The sequence below is a fragment of the Bombus vancouverensis genome, chromosome 17 (genome assembly GCF_051014615.1).
Source record: "Bombus vancouverensis nearcticus chromosome 17, iyBomVanc1_principal, whole genome shotgun sequence".
Lineage (NCBI taxonomy): Eukaryota > Metazoa > Arthropoda > Insecta > Hymenoptera > Apidae > Bombus > Bombus vancouverensis.
Window position 1 is genome coordinate 1,619,199 of NC_134927.1, and position 10,951 is coordinate 1,630,149.

Below are 10,951 nucleotides of genomic sequence, written 5' to 3' on the forward strand. Positions count from 1 at the left end.
ATCGGTGGTTAGAAAAAGATGCTAGCCGCCCTCGAGGGAAAGTTGCTAGTGGGAGACGCCGCTCGTTGAAAAATATGTCTCCCCTATCTTCCCGTAGTTGGGACAAAGACTGTTTGTCTGTTTGAAGGACTTTAGTTAACTAAACCTTAAGATTTATAACGGGCCCTCGGGCTAGCCGAACATGTACTGCGGAGACGCATCGACATCTGGCAATCATCTTACTCGAAGAATAGGGTCTGCGTGTGGCGAGCCACGGGACAGAAACCGTTGGAATGTTTACTGTCGCGTGTCGCCACGAATATTTCTTTTAAGGAGAGCTATAGAATTACTCCATACCTTTGTTAGGCAAAGCGTTCATCCCGTGACCGCGGCTACGTTCGGCGACTGACTGTCGCCTCGAGCCCAGGCTCATTATCACAACTCTCGAACAATTACAATCGGGTTGAATAACTACAATTGTTCAGTTACAGCTATAGTAGACTCTAGGTTACAATGTTGCGGGATTATCCAAAATTCCAAAGACTCCGGTGTTCTTTCATCTCCGACATATATATATACACGAACAGAGCATACAGCTGGAACCACTCCGATCACTGCATCTTCACTATTTCAGTGAAAAGTATTTCAGATAAAAGTTGAATGGTTTCAAGGAGGACAGAATTTGACGCGATTAGTGTCTTTGTAGGAGAATGCGTAAAATACATATGAAGGCCAGATCTGTCTTCTTAAATGAAATCATATACCTTTTATTATGTTAGTCTATCCAACTCATAATTCTATATAAAAAAGAATTAACCTATTAATATTAAAAACCATTAGTTTATATGTGGCATAACTGAAGCCACTGCAATAACTCTAAAAATAGTAACTTGAATTCAAGCAGTTGACAAAAATCAAAACTTGACCTTCTGCGCATCTTGAAACCATTCAACTTATATCTGAAAAATTTGTCACGAAAATCATGACATACACAGTGATCGAAGTGGTTCCTGTTACCTTCATTCCGTATATTAAATATTGTCAGTAGATGTCCATATTACGTATTCATAGGAAATTTTAAAGTGTAAAATTACACAAAGTGCGTATAATGTGATAAAAGAATTTTCTACCGAGATTCCTCCCTACCTATATTCTCAAGAAGATGAATTTGCATAAAAACACTCAATCCAATTATTAGCAAATTTCTATCGTAACATATAAAGATGTCCACATAGTTGATGATTCGTTTATGTTTTGAAGAATGGCTGTAACAAAAGCTAATATTTTAAATTACTTATTGTCTTACTTAGAAAGAGAGGAAGAGATAAGCATGGATATTTACATAAATATTGGAAAATTATTTTGCTGTAATTTTCTTCAATCGACATTGTAATATTTTCAATCAACATGAACTTCACTACTCGTATATGTAATCAACAGTTTGTAATTGAAATCTATTTTGTAATAGTACTGTGACTAATTTCTATAAAATTTATTTGGTATTCTCAACGTCTTTTTGTCGACTCTCGTCGCCGACTTTCGTGAAAACTACCCTGTGTGTACAGTTAAGAACCAATTAAAAGAGCCTATTACTTCTTTAAAAATTGCTTTGCGTGTTCTTAGTCATAATGATGCTTCTATATGTATATATACAGGTCATTTATATGTCGGCGATGAAAGGACACCAGAGCCCACCCTTTGGAACTTTGGGAAAAACCCTTAAAATTATAATCTAGATTCTTTAGTCAATCCGATTGCATTTGTTCAATATTTGTAATAGTGAGCTTGGGTTCGAGGCGACAACCAGTCGCCGAACGTACCTGCGGTCAGGGGGATAAACGTTTTGTCTAACAAAGATATAGGGTAATAGTATAGCTTTCCTTAAAAGAAATACTTGTAGCAGCACTCGGCATTAAACATTCCAACGGTTTCTGTGCCGTGGCTCGCCACACGCAGGCCCTATTCTTCGGGCAAGACGATCATCATATGTCAACGCATCTCCACGGTACATGTTCAGTTAGCCCGAGGACCCGTTATAAATCTTAAGTCCTTCAAACAGACAAACAGTCTTTGTTCCAACTACGGGAAGATAGAGGAACTTAATTTTTTTCTCACGAACGACGCTTTCCGCTAGCAACTTTCCCTCAAGGGCGGCTAGCATCCTTCTCTAACCACCAACATGGAAATTGACCAATTAACAGCAACATCAATTTCCAACACTTTCCGAACGAAGGCCTCTCTCGACGAATCCGATGATCTCATGCCCTTAGACACACCCCATTATAGTTTTCCTCTGCAACATCACCGTGACGGAGAGACACTCTCTCTCGCGCACTCTCAGCAACTAATTACACAGCGTTTTGATCAGTGAATTTCTCACGCTCTAACATAGAGTCCAACTTAGACTTTGACGAAACAATAAATTCGTTATCCCGTTGACCGCGGATATCGAACCCGAGGTTATTGTCATTAGAGTCGCGAGTGCCCAGTCGCCGTCGTTAATTGTCAAGTCTGTAGTATCCATACTTGTGTTAATAAACTGTATCTTTGTTATACCACAACGATGGCTAATTTTAATGAAGATTCATAAAAACAGCCACAACCCTACCCACAACGCCAACCCGACATATAAATATGTGATATCAAATTATTTGTAAATATCAAAACGGTAAAATAGGTTAATATGTAGAAATACTGGATAAATGATAAACAATTTAACTTTACACTACAAAATGTTTATGTAGACGTCAGCCGTTTTGCCTCAGCGTACACATTTGCCGGAATGACAGACAAAACGTTCAATAACATCATTTGTTAAGCAGAGTCGAAATGTTCAACACACATATGCACACGTGTAATATAGAGTATTCTAGTCACTCATCGTAAAACATTTCCAGCGTATTCTATAATTAAGAATAAAAGAACCATATAAACATAGGCTTATAAACTTTTTATTAAAAAGTTGTAATGATGATACGAAATTAGCGAAATTTTCGTTTAAATATAATAGGCAACGAGTACCAACAATGTCGCACCTCAACAACGTCGAGTAATTCTTTGGTTCAACCAGATTTTTAATTGCGGGCAATTGTAAACGACGAAATTCATGTAACAAGATTTAATGCACGCCAGGAATCAATATAAAGAAATCAATGAGAAGTTTGTAATATAACGAGTTTACGTTTTTTGCATTTCGACTGGAACAAATAAAACTGATATAAATATCGTCAATCTGTATCTTTTATCGAACGAAAAATTAGTCGGTTGTTTCGCCTTTGTGTTCTAATTTTTTAGAAATGCATTAGCACAACAATTTCCCCTTATTTTTAGTCATAGCATATGCCAACACCGTTTTGCACAAAAGACTGGAATATGCCGTACTATTTGTTGCTCAGAAAATGATATTTGAGACTGCAGAGTAGCAAGAGCATTACTCTGCTACTTCGCTCACCATCACACGATGCCGTATGGTCTTACTTGTAGATGCAAAGTTTTTAACCGACACGCATATCTATTTTTGTGATTGGGGCTATCCAAAACAACAAAAATGAAAGCTACATTCTTTCCAAGTGCCTTCTTCTGAACAACGAGTTATATACAGGGTGTTCGACTACAGATGTAGAAAAATTTAGGGGGTGATTATTAAAGCTAAAATAAGATGAAAATCAAGAATAAAAAGGTCGTTTTATGGAGTAATGTGTAATAATACAAATTGTTGAACTGAATCTCACTTCTAGGAAAACTCTACATCTTCTCTAGTGTTTAGTTTTTGGCACAACGATCCTCTTTACAGCGGCTTTTCTGGTTTCTATTATAGTGCCGCGGAAAGATCGCCGACATACGGATAATGTCGATGATAAAGCGCAAATGCCGACAAGTCGAAAAGGTCGGAAAACTTCAATAGGTCTAACGGCCATCGATATATTTTAGCACCGCAGCCATTGATGTTCATTTCACCGGAAAGTCCAGAGTCAAGAGTCGTTAATCGAGAGTTGTCATATCATACTACTGCATTAAGTGCACGTTAAGTAATCATCGTTTGCGGTTTAATCCACTGTAATAAATCCATCTATCAATACATTATCATATCGAATAGAAACTATTGGAAATTCTAATTTCTAACATTTCTGAATAAAGTATTTCTATAATACATTAATTCACACGTTTGCTCTCTCTATTCCGATATATATACGTCGAATCATGACCGTAACACGGGTCCGGGTCGCTATCATAGTAAGGGTTTGGGGTATGTAACGAATCTTCACTGGAGCTATCCATCTTCTTACACCACTGAAGTGACGTTTATTGACACAAATAAAGATATTACAGAATTGGCGAAGAATCACGATGGTTAGACACTTGTGACATTGGTCTAAGACTCGATAACGAATCCGCAGTCAACGGGTTAGTAGGCTTATTTCTTCGTGAAAGTCTAAGTTGGAATTGACACCAAGCGTGGAGTAATCACAGATAACAAGGCGTAGTTAACTCGCCCAAGAGCTCGTACACCAGCAAGAGTGACTTTCCGTCACGGTGACGCTGTCGAGGAAAACTATGATGGGGCGTGTCTAAGAGCACGAGATCATCGGATTCGTGGAGAGACGTCTTCGTTCGGAAAGTGAGAGAAATTGATGTTGCTGTTAATTGGTCAATTTCCATGTTGGTGGTTAGAGATGGATGCTAGCCGCCCTTGAGGGAAAGTTGCTAGCGGGAAGCGTCGTTCGTGAGAAAAATAGATTTCCCCTATTTTCCCGTAGTTGGGACAAAGACTGTTTGTTTGTTTGAAGGACTTTAGTTAATTAAATCCTAAGATTTACAGCGGCTCCTCAGGCTAGCTAAACATGTACTGTGAAGATGCATTGACATCTGGTAATCATCTTGCTCGAAGAATAGGGTCTGCGTGTGGCGAGCCACAGGACAGAAACCGTTGGAATGTTTACTGTGGCGTGCCGCTACAGCTATTTCTTTTAAGGAGAGCTATAGAATTACTCCATCCCTATGTTACGTAAAAACGTTCATCCCGTAACCACGGCTACGTTCAGCGACTTGTTGTCGCCTCGAGCCCAAGCTCATTATCACAAATCTCGAACAATTATAATCGAGTTAAGTTATAGAGGCTAAAATATTGGGGGTTTTCCGAAGAATTCCGAAGAAAGGCTCCGGTGTCCTTTCATCTCCGACATATATAAAAACCTCAACACAAATTAATGTGCAGCAAAATAAAAAATTATACTTATAGTATTGAATAACTCTTTTAAGTTTCTGGTAAGTAGGTATACCCAACAATACTTTTGAAAGAAGCACCTCAGCTATCGTGCCTGACCCTGGTTAATTTCGAGAAAACTATACAAAGAAAATGAAAGCGTTGGTAAAGAATATCGTAAACTTTTTTCTGAACGAACTCTCCACTGCTACCTTGTTATGTAACATGTTGTAGTCAGGAGAATTGTATAAACATAAAGCTGGAGTTAATTGTAGATTCAATATAGGTTTAAGTTATTCCGCTGTAGATTTTTTCGGGCTTCTTCACTTTTAATTTTTTGAATATTTTTATTTCCTTTATTTTTTTATTCTTTTTATTTTTTGAATTTCTTTTGTTAGTTCCAACGCGAGTGATTTGGGTGTGTGATGAGTATGTAGTGTATACAGTGCGTGTTGTATGTACCGTGCTTATTGTGTATTTCGTTTCCAAGAAAATGGAGCATATATTGAACACGTACTGTAACATAAAACGATTGCTATTTTCGTTACAATTTTTCTATGTACAGGCTGAACACTTGTGGCGCGTGTGTGGTTTTTCTGTGTAACATGTAACAACAACAATAAACATTGTTTATATGTGTTACTATTTATTAATTTGAGGTGGTGTGTCGCGATAGGTGCGTAAGAAATACTCAGATGTTTTAAGGAACAATTGCTTATTAAGAACGAATTAACAGTCAGAGTCAACAAATAACAATTAACAGATACGATTAACAAATAATTGGTAACAATTAACAAGTAACAATAGACACCAAGAGATCATTCGACGCGTTGCTATGCAATGGTACTGAGGAGTTATACATTTAACGGCGTAAGACAGACTGACTGCCCTTTTGTTCTGGATCGAACGGATTCTTCCCTTTGTTGCCCATCGATATCCCCCACTAACATGCATCCATTAGCTGTGCCGCCGCGGCTGGCATGTGTATGCTCCTTCGAGAATTCGGCGGAAAGAGCGTGAAGATATCGATGGTACATTGGGCATGTCGGTGTTGCGTTTTGACGGCGTCGCGCTTTGTATCCAGAGCCGTTGGAAAGTTCCGTGGCCCATGCCGCTACAAATTATTTATAAACACAAAAGATTAGAGAAGACGTTAATCTTTCTACTTGAAAATTTCATGAGTTTTATGTTGTTATGGATTTTAATTAGTAGACTGGTATAATACTTTTAATCTACGATTTTTCTCATAAAATGTTGCGCGGGATAGTTTACGTCTTCGAATGTCATGATCTTCCTCTCTACGACTTGTACCGGGTAAGCTGTTGCACACATATCGTTCGATTTGAGAATCGCTGTGCAGCCTGATGGCTGACCGGGCAGCTGACTTATTCTCGTCCATGTGAGGAGATTTGCATGCGTATAGGGGCATTTTAGGTAATTTTAACTAACAATAACTAAAAAACAAAGCCGAAAACGCAATTTCTTTATTCTTGATTTCCATCTTTACTGTTCTTCAAAAATCACCCCTTAAATTCTTTTACACCTGTAGCCGAACACCCTCTATATTACTATACTTTATAGAATATATATATATAATATAGTCACCTTTTGCAATAGGTACTGCAGCATGAATAATCAGCCCTCCAGTATCAGTGAAACTTTTCGAGCAATTTGCTTTACAGTTATGCTCAAGTAACGATGTCAGTTCGTAAACTGCTACGTATGGTGGATCAGTAAGCGGAACTTCATGTCCATTAACCTGCAATTTAAGTGTTTGTCATTCACTTATTCAGATATATTTCTAAACCGATAGAATATATGATATGTTTGTATTTGATCAAGATAATTAAAAGAATGCTAATTGAAAATAATATACGGTCGGATCCCGTATGAGACGATGCTTCTCTAACGTGGACTAAAAATTACGCCAATGCTTCCATATAACGCGATTAAGAAGCTGCAGGAAATGACTCTTTTCTAATATGAAAATATGTAAGTCTTTGAATTGACTCGATGCACGGTTTTGCATTAACTCTTGTGCGATAATGAGTTGGTATTGTGAACAGTTATTATTGTGGGTCGCATATTATTTTGTCATATTAAGAAAAGACTGCATATTTATTTAATTATATTCTTTTGCGCTCTTGAATTCTTGCGTTATAATTCTAGCGTTATAGGAGGTGCTATTGTACAACATTGTTCAGTTATATACACAGATTCATTGATCAATATCCGAAACAGGTCTTTACGTCTGAAAGTTTAAGCTTTCAAGCATTAACTCAAGGATCTGTCAGGTTAAACACGATGCGTAGACGAGAAGTCAAGCCACATTTTGTACTTTTGCTGCGAATTCGCCTCAAACCGAGGAGTAACGGGCACAAACCCGGCCATGATACTGAGACGCGATCTAATGCGGTGCAAATATCCATCGAGTATATATATTTAGAAATTAAATTCATGTTGTTTTTAACCCTGCTGAGGTCTCCGGGTCTCTTTGTTCTTACTGCTCTCCTTTCTTTCTCTAAGAACTTCTGTATTCTTTTGAACGTATAGAGCAAAATTTTATCTGACTCTTGAAACCGACATATTCGAGAAAACAAAAAACGCGCGATCATAGCAAAAATTTAGGGAACGCACTGATGATACAAAATTATATTACAAGACGGTAATATGACCCGCGTAGGAAAGCTGCAAAAGAAATAGCAGAGAGTGTTATAAATACATTGGAACATTTCAAAGAGAAAATACGAGTTTGTAAAAATTTCACTAATGCCAAAATTTTCTTTGCGATAATAGAATGTACCGGTTCTTTGCAATGAAAGTTATTATGAAGGATATAGTAACGTACCGCTACATTTCCCCGGTCCTTAGTTAGAAGATAAAATAAAGAAAAACGAATCTTTGTATGCAAAGGTAACTTTCTTCTTCAAACTCTTACCGAATAATTTAGTTAAATGGAAGACCGCAGCAGGGTTAAGTGTGGGTATTCGCAAGTAACAAGCATTATAAAAAGTTTTCATCACTTTGATTACTCCTTTATGGGCAAACATGCTATCCGTTTCTTCTTTTTTTTTTTTTTTTTTTTTTGTTTTTTTTCATTTATTTAATTTGTACTTTACAATTTGGCTTGGACGCGTTGCCGTTCTTTCCTTGTATTTTTTCTTTTTTTTTTTTTCCTTTTTTTGAGTACTTGCCGATTTCTTCTTTGACCATTGGTATTTTTAGGTTTTGCGTATATCCTCGTTTCTGATATTCCATGGGGCGTTGACTACTGTTCTGAGTATTTTCTAGAAGCGATTCTGGTTTAGTTACCTTATTATCCTGGTTTTGGATATTTTCAATTTACTTTCTATGCTGAGTTTACAGTTTCGACTAGTTAGCCAGTACGTCTGTCTCCTTTTTATCCGTATTTTGTCTATAATTGATTTGGTATGTTGCTTTCATGTAAGTTATGAGTCTAAGTGGAGTCTTAGTATTTAACTTGCTTTGTTTGTGTTATGTGCGTGCCATTCAATCGGATATTAGGTGGTTTCCGCTTATTGTAAATGTAAATGTAATGTGGTTAAATTGACTGGGGTTTGCTTTTATCTTGCAGTCATTTTTCTATTTTTCTGATAAGTTCTGGTAGTAATATGTTAAGTTTATGTTGCCTATATGTTAAGTCTATATGTTTAAGTTTATAGTTGGCGAGACTTAAGTTTTGCATGTCCTAGCAACGTGCACGTCTTAAATCTTACAGATGTCCTTGAAACTGAAATTTTGGATGTTCTCGGAACATCTCTCCCGAAAGTCCTACGAATATTCTTAAAGTTTATATTTCGAATATTTTACTAATATCCATTTCGTAAATCTAAAGAATTAAATATCAGATGTTCTAAGAACAACCGTTTTGTAGGTTTTACAGATAGAAATATCACTTTACAAATTAAATTAAACATTTACAGATTGAACCACAGATATTGCAAGAACAACCGTTTTCTAGGTTTCACAGTTAAGTTTTGAGTGCTGAAATGTTTTTAGAACATTCATTATAAAAGTACAAGGTTTCCAATTCCACGAATTTTTCCAATTTCCGCAAAGTTTCCATGTTTAGGCTATACACGCACTAGAAATTCTAATTTCAGGAAGTAGTAATGCAATAAATTGTGGCGAAATTGTGGCGAAATTGTGGCGAAATTGTGGCGAAATTGACGCGAAATTGACGCGAAATTGACGCGAAATTGACGCGAAATTGACGCGAAGAATCGGTGTCTAACCATTCATAGTTAGAACAAGATGTTCTGGAAAGATATGCTGCCAGACGAAAGTAAATGATTCCCTATTCAAAAGTAAGTCCAAAATGTGCAATGACAATTTTTGATACAAAGTTTTGTTTTCGGAAAAATTGACGCTGAAGTTTCGTCGAGTACGCATGCACTTGAAATTTAACGATATCAATCTGTTATCATAAAATTTCTGCATATCAAGAAACAACGTGACTTCTTTTAGCTTTAAAACATGCAACAATTTATTTGTACGTCTATGAGAGAGTGATACAATGTATGATAATGGTCGCGTAATGCTAAAACATTGCATTTTCTCGATTATTCGATTATAGATTATTAAAAATAGATTGTCAAGAAAAGTAAAAAATATTGGAAAAATAAAAAAAAGCCCACACCACAAGGAGTTCCCAGGCGGTCACCCATCCAGCGCTCCTTAACTTTCGTGATCGGACGAGAACGAGTGCTTTTTTTTTTTTTGTTTTTTTTTTTTTAAGATGTTGAGGTGATATGTCGTGATAGGGTCGGAAGGAAAACTCAGATTTACTCAACGATAAATGTTTATTCACCGTAATGTGAATGAGTACACTTGGCGCAGGACTCGCGATTATATTCGGTTCGCGAATGCGCGGTTATAAGTTCGAGCTTGGATAGCTATGATTCGAGATGCGCTACGAGTGCGGACAATGATTGCACGAGATGTCGAGAGCTTAGGTAATTATTCGACTCGAACCGTGTAAGTATAACGATCGTGGTATGTTGACTCGCTGTAATAGACTGACTTTTTTGTCGCGATGCTGCTGCGGAGGAAGACTGCGTTGGGATGTGTCTAAGGATGCGAAGGCATCGGATTCCTTGAGAAAAGCTTTGGTTCGGAAAGTGAGGGAAATGAAATGTACGTTAATGTTTATTGGCTAATTCGTGTTGGTCGTTGGAAAAGGATGCTAGCTGCCCTTGAGAGGGTGTCGCTAGCGGGAAGCATCGTACGTGAGAGATAGCAGATTTCTCGCGTGTCCCCGTGGTAGGTGGTCGACTTCGAGACTGATAAACAAAGACTGTTTGTCTCTTTGGAGGACCTTAGCTGAAATAAATCCTAAGATTTATAGCGGTCCTTAGGCTAGCTGGAAATATTCCGTAGGAATGTATCGACATCTGGCAATCATCTTGTCCGCAGGTATAGGGTCTTTGTGTCGTGCGTCACGCGACGTGAACTGTTGGGAAGTTTACTGTCAAGTGCCGCCACAATGTTTATTAAACCCAAGATACAATTTTAAATACATTTTGGTATTCACAATAAACGGTGAATTTATGTAATGATATCTTAGGCAAAGGTACCGATACGCAACGGTACGACGTAGCCATGCTATAATATGTGTCGGCGCTTTACATTTTTCCTGATTAATATAATTTTTTGGTTTAAGCCGCTGGAGGGAGCGAAGCTTCTATATGATTCTGTTTTCATTTGTTTTTACTGTCCTGAAAACTGGGTCGCAAAACAGGACGCTTC

The 10,951-nt window shown here is 37.4% G+C and overlaps 1 long non-coding RNA gene across 1 annotated transcript; it reads right to left on the minus strand.

Moving 5' to 3' along the window:
• Window positions 1-5,880: 5,880 nt before the first annotated feature.
• On the minus strand, window positions 5,881-7,273 carry LOC117165547 (uncharacterized). The gene is made up of 2 exons (XR_013060571.1): window positions 6,788-7,273; window positions 5,881-6,296 (listed from the first exon to the last, which is right to left on the minus strand). It is a non-coding gene; the product is annotated as an uncharacterized LOC117165547 (long non-coding RNA).
• Window positions 7,274-10,951: the final 3,678 nt, after the last annotated feature.